We start from the raw sequence: 22,661 nt of genomic DNA, 5'->3' as shown, positions 1-22,661 counted from the left end.
ATAAAAAATGATGCATAACAGATTTTATTTGCCAGGATGATTAAACCTAGTTTTACATAGAAATGTGCACCACACACACCTCATCTCTGTGGTGCTGCTACTCCAAAGGTTAGCTGAACAGGAAATAATCAGTTTAAAAAAAACCTCATCTTTATATTTACTATGAACACAATAACTAGCTTTTGATTTACTTTTAAGTCACAATTTTTGTTATTTCAGGGTAATTGCTTCATCGCACCGGAAACTAATGCACATACATGCACCCATGGTTTGTGTGTTTATTCTAAGTTTGTTTTAGAATGTTTCAATAGGCAAAATACAACATTAAAGTGAATTTAACATTTTCTACCCCCCACCCATTTTATAAAAATCATCAGAATCTTTCCCCCAACCAATCTTCAAAATGTTTATTACCCTTCTATAACATTTAAAAAAAATCAGATTTATATATCCGTAACGTTCACTACAGTGTAAAATATAGTTTATTAGTTCTCTTCTTTGCTCTCCTTTTGCTGCTGTTATGAGAAGGCAGCAAAAGCTATTGCAGCTGCCACTATTTGATCTTAAAAAGCATGTTTCCTGACATTTTGGCTACGCATTGTGTAGGCTGTTGTCAAGATGGTTGTGGTGGGTAGGATGGAGAAACTAGTGGTACTCTTCCAAGCTCCGCTCACAAGATGCAACTCTCAGTAGATTATGCAGATGTTCAAAGGACGATTGATTACATATACCCTCTGGGCGCTCTCTCTCTCTCTGTGGGACTCCGAGGGGCTCCACGAGTTTGGCTTCCCCAGGTGGGATTAATATGTTCCACTGGACTTCTTTTGATGGGGAAGCCAAACTCAAGAAGTGGGGGTTCTGATGCCTCTACTAAGCCACTAGGCTTGGCTCCTTGATTTGCATGGGAGTGGCCATTGTACTCCCCCAAGCCTGCTCAGAGTGCCAAAATAAGCTGCCACCGACCCTGCCTCTCCTTTCTTCTGTGCTTGCAGGAGCATTAACAACGATGGCACTTAAGAGTATTGTCACTGGGCATCTAAATTAGCACTCAGTGAGATGAATGGGGCAGTTCACCTTGGTGGTGGTGTAGTCCATCATTTTCTTGGGGGGAGCGGGCGCGAAGGGGAGGGAGGTAGCACTTGTTGCCTATGAGAAAGATGGCTTAAAGCGCCACAAAGACAGGCAGACATTACTGTGATATACCACGGTACATTCCTGACTAGAGCAGCTGTGTCACCGCTGCCCTGTAACTTCCTGGGTGCCTTACACTACCTTGCTGAAGTGAAGTTTCCATCTGGGCCTCTCCCAAACAGCCTTCCAGCATGCAAGCCGCACCCTGAATGATTGTGCGTAACTCTAGCCTGCCAGCCACACTCTGGCTTGCACCAGCTTTGGTTATACTGCGGCCCCATCTTAGATTTCCCTCCAGAAATGTCCTGTACAATTTAAACACGCTGGATTAGATAAAACAATAAAACAAAGTTTATTATTAACTATGAAGAGATTTGAAGTGAATACAAGTAATGAGGCATAAAAAAGTCAGAAATGGTCACAAGAAAAAATAAAGATAGGCACCAGTAGTCTTCTAATTTAATAAACTATGTTAAATTCAAAGCAAAGTTCTCTCACCACATGCTTTTAACAGTCTTACTGACCAAACTACTTATGTCAGGACTCCTCCCCCACTCCAATGGTTGCTTCCTTTATCCCTTCAGCTGCAATCGATGGGCAGAGAGGGAAGGAGGGAGTTCCTTGGGATGTTTGTCCCTCCTTTTTATACTTTCAATCTGCCTCTTGAAAAACATTTCCAGATGGGTACCAGGAGACAAAAAGTCTACATGGAAGGATGTTCCCTGCTGCTTTTCCCTCACTCATCTAAGCTTCCTTAGTTTCCCTCCTGCTTGATGACTGTTTAGTGCTTAAATCCACATTAAGCAGAGCACACATTCCTTTGTTTAGGACAGACTTGTTTGCCAACCTCAGTTTGGAACACGTGTTAACACCATCAAGTGGAATTTTATAAACATGCAGTTTTGCCATATATTTTTTCAGGATGATACTGATCAGCAAATAGTGAGTTTCCAAATGATACCTTGCAAGGCATACTAGTGTGTAGGGTCTGAATATTGGGGTATATTAGGTCACAGTTACTAAATCAGTTAGCCTCAAAAACATGAGCAGAGTGTCTTTCAGCAACCGTAACAGCTAGACAGTTTTTGGATTTTTTTTAAACTGAAAGCTTAGCTTCTAGAGAACAAAGAGGTAACATGAAAGAGGTGTCCAGCATTGAGTACCTCTGCCTCTTTGCCAGATTTGAAATCACTATTTTTTATTTGCTTGTTCCCCCACCACCCCAATTGGGATTCCTGAAATGCTGTTTCAAACAAAGAATCCTCCCAGGGAGCATGCTTTGCTCAGGGTGACGCTCAAGTCAATCCTTAACAGAAAAAAGGATGCAGGCTTTCCAGTGGGATGGCTTTGCTTATATTGTACAGTGGATAGATCCCCTTTCTCTCTCTCTCTCTCTCTCTGAAGGAATATGTAGAATGCCTTAGTGAAAATAAAAGACCGGCATTGTTTGGTTTTGGACTGCAGAGGGAGCTAAAACCTTTCCATGGAGGAGTCATAAGGATTTCCTTCAATTGCTGGATAGATAAATGTGAATAAATCTTTAAAAAACCCTAAAATGTGTTTAGGCTGCCTCCATTCACAGAAACAGAAAATCCCCTTGATATATTAATAATAGGGGTGCAGCAGCTGGGAAGGGAAACATTAAAAAGAAAACAATCCTAAATAAGATAAAGATACTTATTTGTATTGCAGTAGTACTGACAGACTCCAGTCAGGATCAGAGCCACATTGTTTTAGGCATGGTATATAAAGTCCCCACCCTGCAGAGCTTACAACCTAACCAGACAAGACAAACCAAGGGTCAGAGGGTAAACAGACAGCTGAGGTGTTTTTGTCCAAGATCACATTGGAGCTCCACGGAAGAGCGGGGCACAGAACCCAAGTCTTCTAACTCCCAGTGCAGTATAGTCACCACCTCCGCTCTAACTGAAAGAGGCTCAGCGGAAAGATCCCCAAACCAATTCACTTTTTATTGATAGATCTTGAGTCACTTTACGAAGTAAATACCCTCCCTGTTTTACAGGGTTAGGAAACTGAGACCCACGAAGGTGAAGGCGCCATCCAAAGACAGAAAAAGTCCAGAGCCCGCTGGAGAGAAGCTACATTTGCTGACTCTGATGCATGGTGCCCTATTCAAAGATCACATTACTTGTTTAACCAGACTCTGCTATTTCAGAGGTGCTGGGCAAAGCATTTATTGGCTTTCCTGACTGCTAATGGCATCAATGTTTGCTTTCAGAAGCCATGCAAGAGAGGTGCTGAGTTCCCACTGGCCTAAAAACTATATTGATGACAGTTTGGAGTGGCTATTTGGCTGAATCAAGTTCATCTGTGCTATCCAAACAAGCAAACAGGACTCTAGTATTGGCACACTTTTGCTATAAAGGAATAGAAGGTGCGCAGTGTGTGTGTGGGGGGTGGGGTGGGGAGCAGAGGGATTACACACAAAAAACCACAATACTCAACATCCCAATATACAACAAACACTGTAAAATGGCAAAGCAAATTGTTTTAGATTAAACTAATTAGAATTATAAATAAAAGTTAAGAAGTTTTCCTGGAAATTTTATAGTTTCTCACATTTCAAACTATAGTTGCAGGAATAATCCAGCCACTAAGTTCAGTGTTGACCACAATTTAAACCATTAAAAAGTTTCAGGTGGTCTTTCTTCCAACTCCTTGGTTCTGAATAGTATTTGCTATTGCACAGAGCTTACCGAAGGACTAGCAACTTCCCATTTACAGTACATCCAAAATGACCAGACACCTCAGGGGAACCAGATGGCTCAGTGTGGGATTTATAACTAGATACAAAGCCTTTCACCTCTAGTTGGTAGTGAATAGAGCTTGATTCATCATCGGATGATAGCTGTTCACTGGCCTAATGGGAAACAAGCTGATTGTCTCAATCCAGTTACTGGTGGGCAGGTGTCCCCATCAGTCAACCCATAACCAATAGTGCTAATTGACACCTGCTAATATCAGCAGTGTCACCAAGGATTGAATGAGCCATGGAAACTTGACCCCTAGAAGAGGTCCTGCCAGGTCAGTGATGCCCATTGGTAAATGCTGTACAGGGGACACATCCCAGTCAATCTCAGAGCTCTGAGTGATATAGAGAGAAGAGAAACTGGAAAGGTCTTCCCTGTGCTGCCCCCTAAATTCTCTCTTCCATTGATATCAGTGGGCTTTGGAAACCTTATTGCCCAGCCCTGCCTCTCCATGCCCACATGTGCCCGTCATCAGTGTAAGCTTCTTGCATACTCTAAAACCTGCTCAAAAGGTTTTCCCGAATGCTAAAAATCAAACTGTATTAATTTTGTTGGACCACATTCTGAGATGTTCACAGTCCAGGGGCAAAGGGCAGGACAATAGGCCAACTGCTTCTTCCCCCAGGCCCAAGCTGTTAAAGTCATGTTTGAAATGGACTTAATTACGGTTTGCATTTCCACCTGACAGCAGTCACCACCTTCCTGAAAAGTGGCACCATTCAGGACTCCATCCTCTTTCAGTACTTGAGCTACAGCCGAGGAAGAACACAGTGGGCTAGAACTTCAGCTGGTGTCAACCAGTGTCGCTCCACTGCAGGCAATGGAGGTTCACCAATTTACTCCAGCTGAGCATCTAGCCCAGAGTCTGTTTAGGAGGTAGGACTTGCATCTTCCTGTTATGACACATTGTTCTCAAGCTCCACATTTGGGACGCTTTACCCACCCGCACCATTAAACTGAGTGAGAGCGGTGAGAAAGTCCATGGGAATGGCTTCATGAGAAACCTCACTTCAGTTTAATTGCCCGGGGCTTTGACCCCCCCAGCCCGGTTTTATCCTGCTTTTCACATATAATGAAACCCAGCCAAATCTGACACGTTTTCTGTAAAAACTCTGAGAAGCTAAAAAAAAGTTTTACATTCTTCTAACCCAAAACCTAAAGCAGTTCAGGCACTTGATGCTCAGCCCAGCTTTGCAAGAGTTCATGAACATCAGCCAATTTGGCCCCAGCTTTTGGTTTGAGGTTTCATTATGAAAATCTAATTTCAAGTCTGTTTAATAGATATTAATAGTATCTGGATAAGGGATGTATGACCCAGGAGCAATTCAGGCTCCAGTCCATGATATGTGATCCACAGAGAACGTAAGATTGTTACAGATGCCAGCTAGAGGATGGGTCATTTAGCTCAAGGGGCAGAGGCTTTAATTCTTAAGAGCTCTGATTTAGCACCCCCACTGATGATCAAGCATAAAGCACAGCTAACCCTACTTTAAAACCCAACTCCTGTTTTTCCATAAGGAAAGGATCTCAGATTGCAGGGTTCATAATTATTTATTTGTATTGTTCTGAGGTCTCCATGTGCCAGGCACTATACAAATACACCACAACAGAACAGTTCCTTTCCTGAAGAGCTTAAACAGCCAAATAGTGGGAAGAGAGAGAGTGGCACAGATGTGTAAAGTGACTTGCTCAAGGTCACACCCAGCAGTTCAGTGGCAGAGCTGGGAACGGAACCCAGGTCTCCCAAGTCCCCAGTCAACAGCCACTAGACCACGCTGCCTTTCACAGTGCAATTATGCTTGCATCCAATTAAGCATCGTAACAAAAATCACTGCCATGTTGAACCACATCATCACAACATTGCCTCCCTAATCTGAATGCATGGAAGTGAGAGTCCGGCTTTGAAGGCTAAAACAAAACCAGTTCAAGGAGGTTAAGTTTCCCACTGTATTCACAGGGGCATTTTACAGTATGCATCAAAGCTGGCTGAACAGTGCGTTAGGCAGCCTGGGATAAGGTTTCACAGTACCAGGACTGAAGAGCCAAACAGCCCTTTGGACGCTCAGACACATGGAAACTCCATCAACTTTGTTGAAAGTGCTTTGCACTGTGCCCGTCAGGTTGTAAATCCCTTTCTCACTCCGAATTCAATGGGGCTACCCTCCCCACAGCAACTGTTCAATGTTAGTAAGGGTCTCACAATCTGGGCCTAAAAATATAAATAAGTCATAGTGAAGGTTAATAACCTTTATATATTAAAAGAAGGGTCCTCCCCCACACAACTGTCTGACGTTGCTGCAATCAGGCCCGGACAAGCAGGAGAAAACGTCATCTTGCAATAACTTGCTGAATAGTACAACCTAAAGAAACGATGCTCTTCTACCAGTGTATGCTCCGCCAGCCTACATAACTGTGTCCATAGATAGTCAGGTGTGGGCTTGTATCAAGCCTGCCTCATATTGCACTGGGGCAAGCAGGCCTGAATTAGGCCACCAAGCAACTGGGCATTTGGGCAAATGGCTGAAGATTTTGCAGCTGGATATAAAGACAGACACTGGACTAGATTTCCAGGGTATGTAAATGATACAGAAATTAGGATTGGTAGCAGGCCACTTCCATAATTATAAGAGAAAGGAAGAATACTGCTATTTTGTTTGCTTATTAAGGAATGCGACTTTTAGGATCATCGTCTCTTTCTTCCAGAATTTAGGCATGAGTTCCGAACTCATAGACAGGCTGTTACCTGACTTAAAATATCCGTATTCTGAAAAGTTCCAGGCTTACTGCAACTTGTACATTTTGTGGGTGACACACAGATTCCTACTTCATAAAACTGAACTTCATGGTCTCAGACAGTTGAATATGGAAACTGAATAGGGCATGTTCTAAATGTATTGCAGATTGAGGAGCTGTTTAACGTGAAATCCCATATCTTGTAGATCATGGAAGCTGCTTCAGCATGTTTATGTAATTGGGTATGGCTCTGCTGGCTTTAGCATGTGTGTTAATAATGTATCTGGTGTCTGTCTTGATGTTCTTATGTTTTCTCCAGTTCCATAGAGCTTGAAGTAAGTTTTGGGCTTCACTCAAGGAAACCAATTGTTCATGATTTCTTTTTGTATCCATGCTGCTTGGGTCTTAATGGATATAATGTGATTTAGGGCCTGTGAATGTGTGCGCTAGAATTTGCCCAAGATGGGTCTAATCAGACTATAAGAGAAGATATGCTGTTTTCTGATAGAAATCACGTTTGCAGCATGGTTAATCTATAAACTTGAACAAATATGGATATAGGCACTTTTTGTTCATTTATCTTGCTTTTTATTTATCCATTTCCATCTGCCACCTTTCTAGGGGGTAGCAGGCATGGGGGGGAGGGTAGAATAAAGAGGTGCTTAAATAAAGTCACTTGCAGATACTAAGACTACACTATACAGTTTGGCAAGTTTATGAGGCTTGATTTTCCACTCTTATACCACTGTAAATCAGAAGTAATTTTATTTCAGTCAATGGACCTGATTTTCCTGTTGCTTACACCAATTACTCCTGATTTACACTAGAGTAAGAAAATCAAATAAGGGGTAAAATTCCAAAAGTGACTTGGGACTCTTAAGAACCTAAATCCCATCAACCTGAAATGAGACTTAAGTGCCCAAGTCAGTTATCAAAATGGGACTTAGGAGCTTTCGAAACTTGCGCCCCTAGCTACTGTCTTTTCACTGAAGTAAACATTGGTATGAAATGAAAGCCAGGTCCCTTTTATCTGCAGTGTTTGATTTATCTAAGTATACTCTTCTTTTCACATTATGTATTTTAACTGGATTGTAGATGTATTTCTGTAGGTTTCATACATGTAACTACCTACCTACCTACACACACACAGCATTATTTATAAACAGGCATTTCTTAGAGAGTTCTCTGGATTCATATTCATCTGTGGAAAAGAAACCATGAGGAATGTAACAATGTTTAACCAAAAACACAAAAGCTGCAACCAGCTGGGCACAGCCATTCAGGAGCATTGTGTGTCATGTTTTTATAGAAAGGGCCATCCCTCTTTTCAGCACGATTATGATTAGTCATTTCCCATGTGAGTGCTTGACAAAAAACATTTTTACTCTCCATCCCAAGACTTAAACACATTGAAGAATTTTTAGAAGTATAAAAATTGGTAGTGTATGGAGGGGTATAGATGGAGGTAGAACAGTTAAACAAACCTGAGGAGGTCTTCTAATAAAATCACTTCTCAGCAGTTAATATCAAGAGAATCATGTTACAAGTCAAATATTTTTTCTTCGAGTGCTAACCCAATCCAAACAAGAGTTAGTGATAAATTAAACAAACACTGCACTTATTGGCATAAAATAAAAAGATGAATTGTTAATTTTAACACATGTATCAACAAGAGCAGCCATCCTAAAAGGTTCTGTTGACCAAAGAAAAGGAGTAAAGACGGGTTTCCAAATTTAAATGTAATAAGGTTTTTCCAAGGAACGTGTACTATACTATACTATACTATAAAGACCACAGGAAACCAGAAACTTTCCTACATTTGAATGCTTTTAAGAAAAATTCATTGAACCTTCACTTGTAATTCAACTTGCTGTCAAAGGTCATGAGCTAAAATATACAATTTACACTAAAAGCAAGGGCAGAATAAGTAATTGAATAACATCAGGAAATGGCAGAATACTGCCATTTTCCTAATGGAGATAGTACAAGATTTACTCTTTCCAAATTCAATTTTAGGAGCTACTGTACAGAGGGGTCTATTTTTCTCCAGCCAGAATTTTAAACATAAAAGAGATTTTAAAAAACCCTCATGCATTCAAAGGCACAATAAAAATTGCAGCACAATTATTTTCCAAAGCAGACAAAAATGATTATTTCCTTGCAATGAGAAAATTCCCAGCAATAATGTCTTAAACAGAACTGGAAATGCAAGTTGGCTGTTTAATATACACAGGTCGAAAATAATTCCATTAAACCAGGTCTTTTTGAATTATTCATGTGAAACAGATTTTCATGATTTAAATCCAAAAGATTTAAAATTATACACCTCAAATTGCTATGGATAGGTATGGCCTCTTTCTCCCAACGAGGTCCTGAAATCTCATTGTTTTATTCTCCAAGAAATGCTTTATGAGTGCTCTAAAACAGCATGCAAGATGCAATTCCATTTATCGCTTTTGAAAATGACATCCACTGGTACCTACTGCAGGCCAATAATACCACACAGTAATAATTATACCAAAGTGTATTGTTATTATAAAGTAGAAAGTTTGAGGGGGTCATTTTCAATATTTATTATGCAGTACAGTACAGGTTCATTTAAAACATTGCAAGCACAAGTCTCAATATAGAAAATATCTTTTCATCAACATTGTGATTATTATAGGGAAATACTGGACTAAATTTTACTGCAGATCTAGCAACAATAGCATTTTATAATTAGATTGCACCTTTCATCCATATATGTTAATTTAGAAGTATACCATATTTACAAATAAAGGTAACATTATGCCTGTGTCTTACATCAGCTTCCCAATTAATCTCATGCCACTCAATAGCATTTATATTTCATAGGTACTATACAGTCAGTGCCAATGGCTAAACTGCTTTGCCTTGTACAATATTTCTATTAATATACCTCCCTCCCTCTGCCCCCCGTAGAACCTTCCATCTGAGGTTCCAAACGCTTTACAAATTAAATTTACTAAGCCTCTCTGCACCTGATTGGCAGATGAGTGCTTTATTATTAACCCCAATTTAAAAGCTGAGGTGCAGAGGGGCTAAATGTCTTTCACACAGTAGTACGTGGCAGAGCCAAAATAGACCGCGGAGGTCCTAACTTCCAGTTCCCATACTATTGCCACTACACTATGCGGTCACCCTTGGGGGAGGCATATCTTGAACCTGTCTTCCAACTTTCTGTCTTACATGGTTTTAGGTACATTGCAGGGAAATTCTTAGATGACAAAGGTTCTTCAGTTTATAAGTTACCTCCAGGAACATTTTGTGTAACACCCTGTAGTCAATTCTAACTTCACTGAATAATCAGAATTACACCAGAAAATAATTTGGCCCTATGAACAGACATCAGCCCAGACTAAAATCCCAGACCTGAACACACCTGATACTAGGGATAGTTGAAAACTGATGCAGGGGCAGAGGTTATGTGGGATGAAACAAAGCCTTGGTTCTTAAGACCTTCTACCTATGTCAAGTTTGGATTGCATGCCTGAATGTTGAGGCACTGGCCTATTCATAATTACAAGGATCATTCTCTTTTTGATAGAGGCGTATAGCTTCTGTTTAGTATCAGTGGGAGCTGACATAATTAACATGGGATTTAAAAAAATGGATGCAAAACAATAAAGTATTATACAAATTAAAAAAAAATTGCCAATGAGAAAATATTCCACCATGAAACCTAAGTATCAAGTATAAAAAGAATCACGTCATGGTCTCCTTCAAAAACACAGCACAGAGCACTTGTTCTTTTATTATTTATTTTCTTAAGCATAGGAGCTATTTTCCTTCACCTGCCAAACCCTATTGAACATGTTCTATAATTAACATCAAAGCAATCTGAAAGCTGCTTGACTTGTTAAAAGCCTGTAAACAAGCAGGAAGCAATAAGGTGGTTTACAAGAGTAGAACATGTATTGGGGGGAGGGGGAGAACTATAAAACATTAAAACAGATTGATTGGCAATTATAATAGAATTCCCATTTTTATTAGAACTGTGTACTGTAGTCACTTCATTTTTTAAAATTGAGATATGAGACTCATTTAGTCTGTAAGATCAGAATAAACCAATTTGATTTTGATTTAACATCTTACTTTTGAAAACCTTCCCTGAATTAAAGGGATGCTTTTTGGCAAGATTAGAAATATATCCTGGATTTTTTTTTCTTTCACTCAAATGTTTGCATTTTCAGAATGTTATTGGCAAATGACTGTCAAGAAAGGCAAGGCCACTGAAGAGAAGCTAAATTCATTCTTTGTATTGGTCTTCACTGCAAAGGATGAGGGAAATTCCCACACCTGAGCCATTCCTTTTAGATGACAAAGCTGAGGAGCTGTCCCAGATTGAGGTGTCGAAATGGTATTTATCCAAGAATTCTAAAGGAACTCAAATATGAAATTGTAGAACTACTAACTATGGTATCTAATGCTGATTTTTTTTTAAAAGGCTTCGGAGACCATCTTGGCAATTAAAGGGTGATAAGCCTAACTTCAGTACTAGGCAAAAGTGGTTGAAAATATAGTAAAGAACAAAATTATCAGACACATAGATGAACACAATACGTTGGGGAAGAGTCAAGACAGCTTTTGTAAAGGGCAAGCATGCTTCACCAATCTACAAGAGTTCTTTGAGGGACTCAACATACACGTGGACAGGGTGATCTGGTGGATACAGTGCACTTGGACTTTCAGAAAGCCTTTGACATGGACCTCACCAAAGGCTCTTAAGCAAAGTCAGCAGGTATGGATAAGAGGGAAGGTGTTCTCATGGATCAATAACTGGTTAAAAGATAGGAAACAAGGACCGGAATAAATCAGTTTTGAGAGTGGAGAGAGGTAAACAGTGAGGTCCGCCAGGATCTGCAGTGGGACCAATGCTGTTCAACATATTCATAAGTGACCTGGAAAAGGAGGGGAGGTAAACAATGAGGTGGCAAAGTTCTCAGACAATACAAAATTACTCAAAAGCGTTAAATCCAAAGCTCGCTGTGAAGAGTTGCAAAGGGATATCACAAAATTTGGTGACTGGGCAACCAAATGGCAGATGAAATTCAGTGTTGATAAATGCAAAATAATGCATGCTGGAAAACATAATCCCAACTACCCATACAAAATGATGGGAGTCTAAATTAGTGACCACCACTCAAGAAAGATATTGGATTCAGAGATCTTGGATTCAATAGTTCTCTGAAAACATCCTCTGAACGTGCAGCAGCAATAAAAAAATGTTAGGAACCATTAGGAAAGGGATAAATAAGACAAAATAGCATAATGACACGACATAAATTCATAATATGCCCACACCATGAATACTGCTTGCAATTCTGGTCACCCCATATCAAAAAAGATATTAGAATTGGAAAAAGTACAGAGTGGGGCAACAAAAAAGATTAGAGGTATGGAACCACTGCCATATGATGAAAGATGAAAAAGACTGGGACTGTTCATCTTAGAAGAGAGACTACTAAGCGGGGATATGATAGAAATCCATATAATCATGAATCGCATGGAGAATGTGAATAAGGAAGTGTCATGTGAAGGGATAAATAACACAAGAACCAGGGGTCAACATGAAATTAATAGGCAAAAGTTTTAAAACAAACAAAAGGAAATACTTCTTCACACAATGCACAGTCAATCTGTGGAACTCACTGCCAAGGCTGTGGAAGGCCAAAAGAATAACTAAGTGCAAAAAATAAGACAAGTTCCTGGAGGATAGGTCCATTAATGGCTATTAGCCCAGCGGGTCCAGGACCACCCCCCATGCCCTGGGTGTCCTTAAGCCACTGACTGCCAGAAGCTGGGACTGGACAACAAGGGATGGATCACTGGATAATTGCCCTATTCTGTTTATTCCCTCCGAGGTATCCAACACTTGCCACTACTGGAAGACAGGATACTGGGCTAGATGGACCATTGGTCTGACCTAGTATGGCCATCCATTTGTTATTAAATTCATGTGCTTTACTGGACATTTTATTTAGTTAAATGGGTACCGTCCACTTGAAATCTAGTCTCTTTATATAAAACTGCTAAAAACGACTGGTGTCCTAGGTTATTGTTTTTACTTTAAAAACTGCATTTTTCTATTTACATTTTTTTATTCTCTTCTCCTGATGAGGGAAAGACCCACACAGAGAACGGGAGAAATTAATGAAGGTCCCAATCCTCCAAAGACTTAAGCAAGCGAGTAATTTTCCACATGTAGTTCTACTGACTATGGCCACAATTCAGGAAAGGATCCCTATTCTGGAAAGCACAGGAGCATAAACACATTCTTAATTTCAGGTGTGTAAGTGCTTTCCTGAATTGGGATATTTCCTGAATCGTGGCCGTAGTTAGTAGAACTACATGTGGAAAATTACTTTCATGAATCAGGGCCTCTGTGTGTAATATCCGTCTTTTAAACACATGTCTGCTCAGTGACTGGTAAAGGCAGTGTGTGCGAGTAGAGGGGAATGTGTCCATATCTTCCCAGTTTCATTAGTGCTGATGGAAAGGTTTATCACAGAGCAGCCATTTTGAGTCTATGGAACTTCCCAGTGTTTGTTTTAACCTATTTAGCAGCAATAGACTTAATAATCAATTTGGCTCACAATTACTATTTCAAAAGGAGCCTCCTATGCAAATAAAGGGGACGGAGCACTTTACATAGCTATATGTATATATAACAAAAGCACTTTACATAGCGCATATATATAAAAACAATAACATTGCCAGATGGCATAATGTTGAACAGAATTAATTTCACACATGATGTTTTCAAGGTGTTAGAACATGTCATAGCTTCTGCTAATAAAATATCTCCCTTTCCCCTCCTTTTAAACTAAGAAAATGCTACATTCCTACTAGGCCATATTTTACATTACATGTGTTTTCAATTCTGATAAGGGCAGTTGATTGCTTGCAAACCTAATTACAGTCAAATGAAAGTCTCTCAGAACCATCATTAGCAATTAGGACCTGCCAGATTTGCAGTGTATCATTTAGAGAGGTATAATTCAATTGCTCATTGAAAAATTGCAGGTGAAACTGGTGATTATAAAGGCAGAAAAGCCTGCAACACGTCACTGCAGGCAAATCTTCAATAAAGTGGCAGCTTCTATGAACAGTTGATCAATGAATGCAGGTGTTTGCTCCAGCACACCACAAAGCACAGCTCATCACGTTGCTCGGAAAAGGTTAGCTGCATCCTGTCATCTCTTGCTTGGCTTAGTGAATGGTTCTGGATTTCCCGTTGTGCTGATGTGCGTGTGTTTTTAAAAAGGAAGCCAAAGGGCCTTTCCAGGAACTTTATTAAATCTGTGTGGATGTGCAGTGCAGAACAATAGGTGCATGCAGCAATACATAATTCTTCAGTGCTTTTCACAGAATACCAAAATCTCCTTTATGCCCAATGAGCTCAATTATATGTTATTAGGCCCCAGTGGTTGTTTGGATGCTTTTCAGCAGCTGGGTGCCTTCATGACATGCTGGAAATGGGGAGTGTGGGTTAAGTGCAGCTGAGATTTCTGTGACCTCTGCTCAGAAGCAAACCATTCACAATCACAAAAATTGCTTATACTTCAGCACAGTGTGTCACAAATGGTAATTTCCAAGAGGAAAGTTAGAATGGAGATGGAATGATAGAGTTTACACACGCACTCACACAGAACATATGTATGTGTATATAATAAAAGATGATCCCTTTCAAAGAAATAGTTATCAGCGGAGCAATAAAAGCCAAACCAACCACTTAACAACATTGCAATGACACAATGAGGAGGAACAGGATAATGCTGAACACAGCAAGGTTTCCAGCCCGCTCAAATAAGGCAACTCACACAAAGAGGCTCTCTTTTTAAGATACCTTCCACACCCATGCTACTGCACAACCTATCCTGACAAATGGGCCATTCTTTTCAGTATCTGCCCCAATATAGATTTTTCTACACCCATACCCCACAACTGCATCCTTCACCTACTGCCCAGTCCTCCTCCCTTTCAGAAATTCTTCCTCCTTAATCCTGACCATCTTCAAAGGACACCTTAAGTCTTAAAATAGATTTATTCTTCTATTATCTCCCTCTCCCATCATGGTATTACATCCAATTGATGTGTGCGCACTGCTCACTGTTACCTGTATGTTGTCTTCTCCTTACCCGGTGAAGTGCTGTAATCTAAATTTTCCACAATGAAAGCCATGAAAAAGTTGATTTTCCAAAATCAATGGTTGAGTTAAGAAAAACTACATGAGAATGAAGCCTCCAGCCTCACAAGAGTTGAAGCATATTTTAAAAAAGCATGCGATGAAATGTTTTACAGATGGTGTTAATAAGGTGAACCGAGAAACAAAACCAAGTAAACGGTGCTCTGTCGTGAAATACAAAGCCAACAGGTACTGTATGCAGCTTCATTACAATAGCGTTCTCTTTATAACCTTGTTGCATGTGACATTCCCTTTATTTTAACTTGTGATCACAACACAGAATATATGCCTTGTAGGTTGCAACATCATATAGTGAATCTGCTTTTTAACATAATAAAACCAGCTGTGCACAGATTGATTAAATAAAAATACCCTAAAGAGAACTGGGGGAAAAGTAAAACATGCCAACTTGTATTAGAAGATTAAAGTATTATTGAATCATAATATATTTCCTATGGGCCAAACTCTGCCTATAGTTACAAGTTGGCTTGGAAGGATTTTATGAGTAAATGTTGGTAAACATCAATTTCACTGTATACACACAAACCAATGACAAAATATTTCCAGTGGTAACAGAAATTTACAGATAGGCAAAGAAGGAAAAATGCTACATGAAAACTTATTAAGAGTTTGATTTAAGGATATTTACTTTGTGAATTCTGACGTGATGTTGACAATTTGTGTTTTCAGGTTATAAAGCTTCAATTTTTGAATTTCAGCATCTCCCATCATTAAGTAATTATTGTCTGACTCCCCTCAGTCTCAGCCATCCACAATTTCCTTCAACTGTGAAAATTTCAAATCAATAAAAATGGAAAAATGCTTTAAAATAAACATTGTTATTATATATTGAAATTATAAAAAAAAATGAATTCAGTCAAGCCCCGTCACAAGCAGTACTACTCTCAAAGCACTCAGGGCCTGATTGTGTTGCCACTGAAGTCAAAGGCAAAACTCCCATTCATTTCACTAGTGCAGAATTAGACCCCCACTAGGGCAGAATTTGGCCTTACGTGTACATCTTATATTGCACAAATGTCTATTTCCTCACGCACAGTATACTCCAAGGTGCTTCTCCTCTGACCTGCTGCTATTTTACAGCGGTGTAAGCTTACTGATTTCAGTGGAATTACACCAGTTAAGTGGAAAGAGAATCAGGACTTCACTGTTAAACATATGATAGATGTGTGCACACCATATACTGACATGCCCCATAAGCTATACAAATGCATGCGTCTTCCCCCCCACTTCCTGACATGAAGTCACAGTTTTCAGTCAAAAAATTAAACCACCGCAGAGGGTTACATACAATACATACAGTTGCTTGTCTCTCAAAGCCCACCCACAATTTCCTTTTCAATTAGCAGCTCTTGGAAAGGCAGTAATAAAAGCATTTGCAAAGAGCACTCAGATGTCACTGAAAGACTGCAAACCCAAACTGTAAATAGCACATTGTAAATCGCTTGTCACCACTGTCAACTCTCGCTGGAATCACACAGCAAGTGACAATCAAACCCATCTGCTTAGCTCCCAGACCAACGCCATCACAAACCGTACAGCTACTACCAACCTTGCCATTCTCTATTATCCGTTGTGTATAGGCTTGTATTAGGGTGTGCAAAGAGCACTATTAACGACAAGCACAGATTAGAATGCAGAGCATGGCAATGGTTATTTCATCTTCTGCAGCAAAGATCTGTTGAATTACTAGAGCGCGTTAGCATCTTTACACCAGTGGAAAAACAAGCTATGATTACATCAGCCAAACAATTAATAGCAGCACGTGCTATAGTAAAGATGAAGTTGGGGGAGAGTGGCCATAAAGATCAACCACCAAAATCACTTGCTTTTTTACTTTAGGTTCCCTGGACAATGGGGGCACCAGTCAAGGAGGTAAAGTACATAATTCCTGAAAAGAAGATGACTTGGTAATGTCCAACAGATAGTTCCTGTGACGGTGCCCCCCATAAGGCTTTATGGAATATGCTTATGGCTGTATATGTGACAACTAATCTGTTTTAGGCTACATATGCCATGTAACATATCTATGTAAAGGTTATGATCTACGGAACGTATTCATCCTATTTGCATGCAGGTATCATTTTTATATTCGAAGTTATGAATATTGGCTCTGTACTGGCTTGATTTTAACTAGCCTAGTAGAGCATTTGGTCAGCTTCTTGAGAAAAGTGCAAATTAAGTGCCCAATCAAAAACCACTTAAACCAACAATGAACTTGAAGATGCCAATCCACATCTGAGCCGTCCCAGGACTGTGGCTTGGCTGGTAAAAACTGAGTCATGCATGGACATGTGGCTTGCCCATGTGACTCCAAAACTCCATCTTGCAGCTGGACTTTGCATAGGAAAGAGGAGGGGGTCTCCACCCACAAGAGAAAGTCTATTTAAACCCCTGGGAGACCCCTCCATTTTGTCTTCAGCTGGCTAAAGAGAGAGCGTCTCCACCCCCAAGGACGGAACAAAGGATAGTAACTACAGGGGGTGTGAGTGATTGCTGGACCCAGACTAGCAGAAAACTAGTCTGTAAAAGGAAGCTTACTGGGACTGGTGAAGTTTTATTTGTATTCTGTTTCTTAGCCATAGACTTGTGTGTTTTATTTTATTTTACTTGGTGATTCACTTTGTTCTGTATCAGAGGGGTAGCCGTGTTAGTCTGGTTCTGTAAAAGCAGCAAAGAGTCCTGTGGCACCTTATAGACTAACAGACGTTTTGCAGCATGAGCTTTCGTGGGTGAATGCCCACTTCGTTGCTTGCATCCGACGAAGTGGGTATTTGCCCACGAAAGCTCATGCTGCAAAACGTCTGTTAGTCTATAAGGTGCCACAGGATTCTTTGCTCACTTTGTTCTGTTTGTCACTACTTGGAACCACTTAAATCCTACTTTCTATATTTAATAAAATCACTTTCGACTTATTAACTCAGAGTGTGTATTAATACCTGGGGGGGACAAACAGCTGTGCATCTCTCTCTACCAGTGTTCTAGAGGGCGAACAATTTATGAGTTTACCCTGCATAAGCTTTATACAGAGTAAAACAGATTTATTTGGGGTTTGGACCCTTTGAGAGTTGGACATCTGAGTGTTAAAGCCAGGAACACTTCTGTAAGTTGCTTTCAGTTAAGCTTACAGCTGTTAGGAGACGTGGTTCAGACCCTCAGTCTGGGTTTGCAGCTCAAACAGGCAGGGCACTGAAGTCCTAAGTTGCCAGGGCAGGAAATAGGCATCCCGATATTATCAGGACAGTCCCGATTTTAGGGGATTTATCCCACACCCCGACCTTACATTGGTCCAGACGCCCTTTGTCCTGATATCGGGGACTGTCCAGACCGCAGCCGCGGTACCGCAGCGCCGCCGCTCATCGCTTCCTGGGGCAGCTCCCGGCGCCCGCCCGCTAGCAGGAGCGCCACGTGCTGCAGGGGCGGGGCTTACAGGCACTGGGAACAGGCAGAGACACCCCCCCCCCCAACCCTAGGAGCCAGAGGGACCAGCCTGTCGGTTGCTTCCCGGGATAGCAGCCGCCCCAGTGAGCACTACTGGACTCCCCACCTCACCCCCTAGCAGGTCCCTCTGGCTCTTACGGTGGGGGGGGGGGGACTCTGCGTGCTGCCAGCGTCTGCAAGCCTCGCTCTGCGGTTCTGGCAGCTCCCATTGGCGCTTTTCCTGGCCACGGACCTCGTGCTTGTGGCGGGCGCAGCCCATGGAGAGTCTGGAGATTCCCCTCACTGCTCTGACCCTAGGAGCCAGAGACCTCCCAGGAGGGCTGGTGAGTGCGGCCAGGGAAGGGGGCTGGGTGTGATGGAGTGAATGTCTGGGAGGTGTGTGTGGGGTGCTGGGCTGTGGGGGAGGTTTGTGTGTTTTGCAGTGCTAGACAGTGGGGGCCTGTTGGGGGTGCTGGGCAGCGGGGGAGATGTGTGTGTGTCAGGGCACTGGGCAGTGCGGGTCTGTGAGGGACATTGTGTAGTCGTGGTGGTGGGGCTGTGGGGAAGGGCACTGGGAGGGAGGGGAAATCTGTGTATTGGGAAACTAGCGAGTGGGGGGTTCTGTGGGGGGTGCTGGGCAGCTGTGGTGGGGCTGCGGGCAGGGGGCGCTGGGCAGGGTGTGTGCGCACAGCACTGTGCATTTGTGGTAGAAGGGTTGTAGGGGGGCACTGGGCACAGTGGATCCAGTGGGGGCTGGGCAGGGGAGCTGTGGGGCACAGCATGGGCCCACCATCAACAGGAAGGTAGCATAGGGCCAGGCGGATCAGCGTGTCTCTGGCTCCGCTCAGGGCTGTGCACCTGTGTCTGTCTGTCCCTGCCCCGCTCGCCCAACGTGTCCTGATATTTCACTCTTGCTATCTGGTCACCCTAGTAGGAAAGCAGGGGCAGAAGTAATCTTGGCACATCGGGTTTCTGTGACTCAACGCGTCACAGCCCCCCTTCTCCTTAAATGATTCATATATTGCGGCAACATTTAATGGCTTCATAGAATGGAGTTTCTGAAGCATGAGCCCCAAACAGTGATATATTTATAGTTTTTAGGTGCCTACTTCAGTGGAGTTTGTCTCTCTTCCTTCTCTTTCAGTTGATTGTCCCATCCCCATTAAAGCTGCTCTGCTCATCTGTCTCTCCATTACTCCTTTTATTCATCTTCTGCTCCCCTTGCTTCTTTTTCAGGCTGCCTATTCTTAACTGCCCATAAGCATTTGAAACAGAACTTCGTACCAGAGGATATACCAGAGGAATTGGTAAGAGTAACAACCTCCTGCTACAGGTCACCATCATGAATAGAAGGTAGGACCTTCCATTCTAATACACAGGGCTCTACCACTTGAGCAGAAGGCGTAACACCGCTCGAGTAGCAGTAGTGTTAGGCTTGTATTTTATGGGGAGCAGCCACTATACTCGGCATATTTTGTATTGCATGCTCTCTCAGGAGCACACGCTATCAGTTCTCCATTACGGGAAAGGCGGCTACAGAACCTCCTACTAGGGATGATGGAGAAAGTAATTGGTAGGGAAATTATGGTCGGGAAACTAAAAAAAAATTAATGGCTTATATATTATCTTCAATGCAGACTCCCACTGGGTAAAGACAAATGACAAGCTGACCCACACAACTATTTTTCACATGTGCAATTCTTTGCTCACGCTCTCCCTTCCACTTATTATACTAAGCACAAAAAATGCTACTAGTTAAAAACCCAGTCATTTTTTAAAAGTTATGATAAATGTTTTTTATCCATTTTCTTTCTTCAAAGTGTTTGCATTTAAAATCATTTGCAAAGCTAAAACAATAATAAAAATAAAACCCACACAATCCAACAATAAATTTTAAGGAAATAAAACAAAAGGTTGGAAAATATATTCAGAGGAGTCTTATATTTGCATATTGCCAAGTCTCCTTCAGGGATTTAATATGTGTATTTACAAAAAGCAGAGTGCAAAAGTCCTTTCTGCTGTAAAATTTTTTCACATTTTCTGGATTTTAATAAACCTGTAGTCACTACAGCCTAGCTGGATAAATACCTGCATGAATACTGCCAGGATTTCCTCCAAAAACTAATTAGCAGCCCTTATGATAGCTGACTTGAATGAAAACCGTTTGATGAGAGCGATTCATCTTGTAAATCCTGCATGTGAGAGTTGCATTCAGCTGATAACAGATTTCACAGAGGCATGTCAGCCAGGACTGTTAACCACCACTGAAACAATGAACAATCTCAAGGTACGCAACACTTCCCAACGGGGCTGTACTGTAGCCAGAATTTCACTCCAACGTGGGAGTGCAAGTGACGGCATCAAGATTGTATCATTTTGCACCCGTGTAACATGCACACCTGGGATAATTCAGCATTTCTTGTTGAAATGCAAGATAAATATGTTTTATTAATGCATGTCCCCCCCCCAAATAGCCCTAACAAAGCAGATCCCCCACAGACCGTATATTATGTTCTCTCTAGTATCCCCAGATCCTTGCTTCTCTGCCAATTTTAAATTCAATGGGCCCTATGTTCCTCTCATTCGGATGTGACTGTAATACTATCCACTTCAGTGGTGTGAATCAGTCTCATCCAAAAACCCCAGGAGACCAACTGACTGCTGGGAAAGAGTGCGGGCTGGGGAAAATAAGAATAAGGGTGTATGATTGTGAAGTGGTGCAGGGAGAGAGGATGCTTCGTTAATACAGAAAACAGAATTGCATTTGGAACCTTTCCTTTGCCTAGTTTCTGCAGGTTGTTTACTACTTGCATTCAAACACAAAAAGAGAAGGAAAGATATGCTGGATTGAATGCCTCTGGGCATGTCTTCTTAAATAAGCTTTGCCATCTTTTCAATGACACCTCTCTCTCAGTTTAAGCGCTAAAATCACCTGGATTTGTTAGCCCCTAAACTGCTGATGAGAGTGTGTTCTTATCTAAAGAGATGTACCTCGATCATATGCATTAATTGATATTGGGTAGGATACTTTATTCTTTCTCACAGTCTTTTCTCAGTCTTATCCCTCTGGAATTAAGCTCAGATTTACCAGCTAAAAGTGAAAACATTTTCCATGACATCTGTCAGCTCAATAGCTTCTGAGTCAGTACATATTTATTCTTAAAAAAAACCTCATAAATAACCTCCATCAGCACATAGGCTGACTCTTTCATTGCTTAAGAGCCAAGTAGAAGGTTTGCATCTGATAATATGCGATGACAGGGGAATCAAATGGTGTAACAAGTCAAATTTTATGAAGATGATGCCCACGGTAGACACTTAAAATAATTAGATCCTCTCAAAAAGGAACAGAGTCAGAAATTAGTGTCAGAATACAGAAAATGCTTCTCTTCCTCTTCAGTCCTTCAACACACAATTTTAAGTCCCCAACTGTTTTCAACTCTTCCTTGAACAGCTCTGTAGTGGCAACTGCCTACTCAAATTTTGCAATACCTACTCCAAACAACACAATTGCTGCATCAGCTTTATTAAAGATGACAATCACTAACTTAAAAAAAAAAGTAAAAGGTAGCAAAATAGTATGCATGCAGAATAGGCATTTTAAGTTGTCCTCCGTGCTGAACCACTCTAGTCTCCAACTACTTTAGTTCTAAACATTGTGAGTTTAAAAATACTGTAAATCTTTTTTTTAATCTATAGTTACAACTTTGATTACTAAAAATGAATAAATAGTTATTCATTTACTTATAACTGGCACGTTATAATTTACTTATAACTGGCACGTTATTTACTCTTTGAGCTTCCCTCAGCTCAGACAATGAAAATCGCCTTTGCCTATAGTCATTTCCACTTTCAGGTTCTCAGTTCTGCAACATTTAGGTTGCAAACACTACAGAGAAGGGCTTAGTCGTTCACTGTTTTCATTGGAATTAAAAACAGACATGGAAAGAACTGTATTAATCTTAGGTAAAAGCTTGTTTTTAATCACATATAAGTTTTGGACAAATTTGAACTTGTAGGGTCTCTTAACTCCGCTATTCTCCAGCTTGACAGCCAAATTAGCACGTATGATATTTTTATACACAATATACGAAAGTCTCCAAAGGATTAGTCTTCCAAACATAACTGATATAAATACAAAAGGAGATATTTTATATATTTCTCAATCAAAGAAAGCTTTGGAAGCAAAGTTTTGTTTTTTTTTTACCCTCCTGGGAAATATCACACCTGCCACTAAGATTTTTTTCCTTTTTATGTGAGGAACAGACCTCTCTACAGATTGTTGAATTATGAGCCCAAGTTGCCAGGCTCCAGTGCTGTAATCCTGGATGCTATGTACTCATTCATTTCCTCACCTGTGAGCCACAGCGACTGCCGTAAGA

General features: G+C 41.1%; 1 protein-coding gene across 15 annotated transcripts in view; it reads right to left on the bottom strand.

The window, feature by feature from the left end:
• AUTS2 (activator of transcription and developmental regulator AUTS2) overlaps positions 1–22,661 on the bottom strand; it is a 1,174,081-nt gene that overhangs the window by 650,412 nt on the left and 501,008 nt on the right. The window lies entirely within an intron of this gene.

The sequence above is a fragment of the Mauremys reevesii genome, linkage group 20, assembly GCF_016161935.1.
Source record: "Mauremys reevesii isolate NIE-2019 linkage group 20, ASM1616193v1, whole genome shotgun sequence".
Classification (NCBI taxonomy): domain Eukaryota; kingdom Metazoa; phylum Chordata; order Testudines; family Geoemydidae; genus Mauremys; species Mauremys reevesii.
The sequence above is the reverse complement of the archived record's forward strand: the minus strand, read 5'-3'. Positions and strand labels throughout refer to the sequence as shown.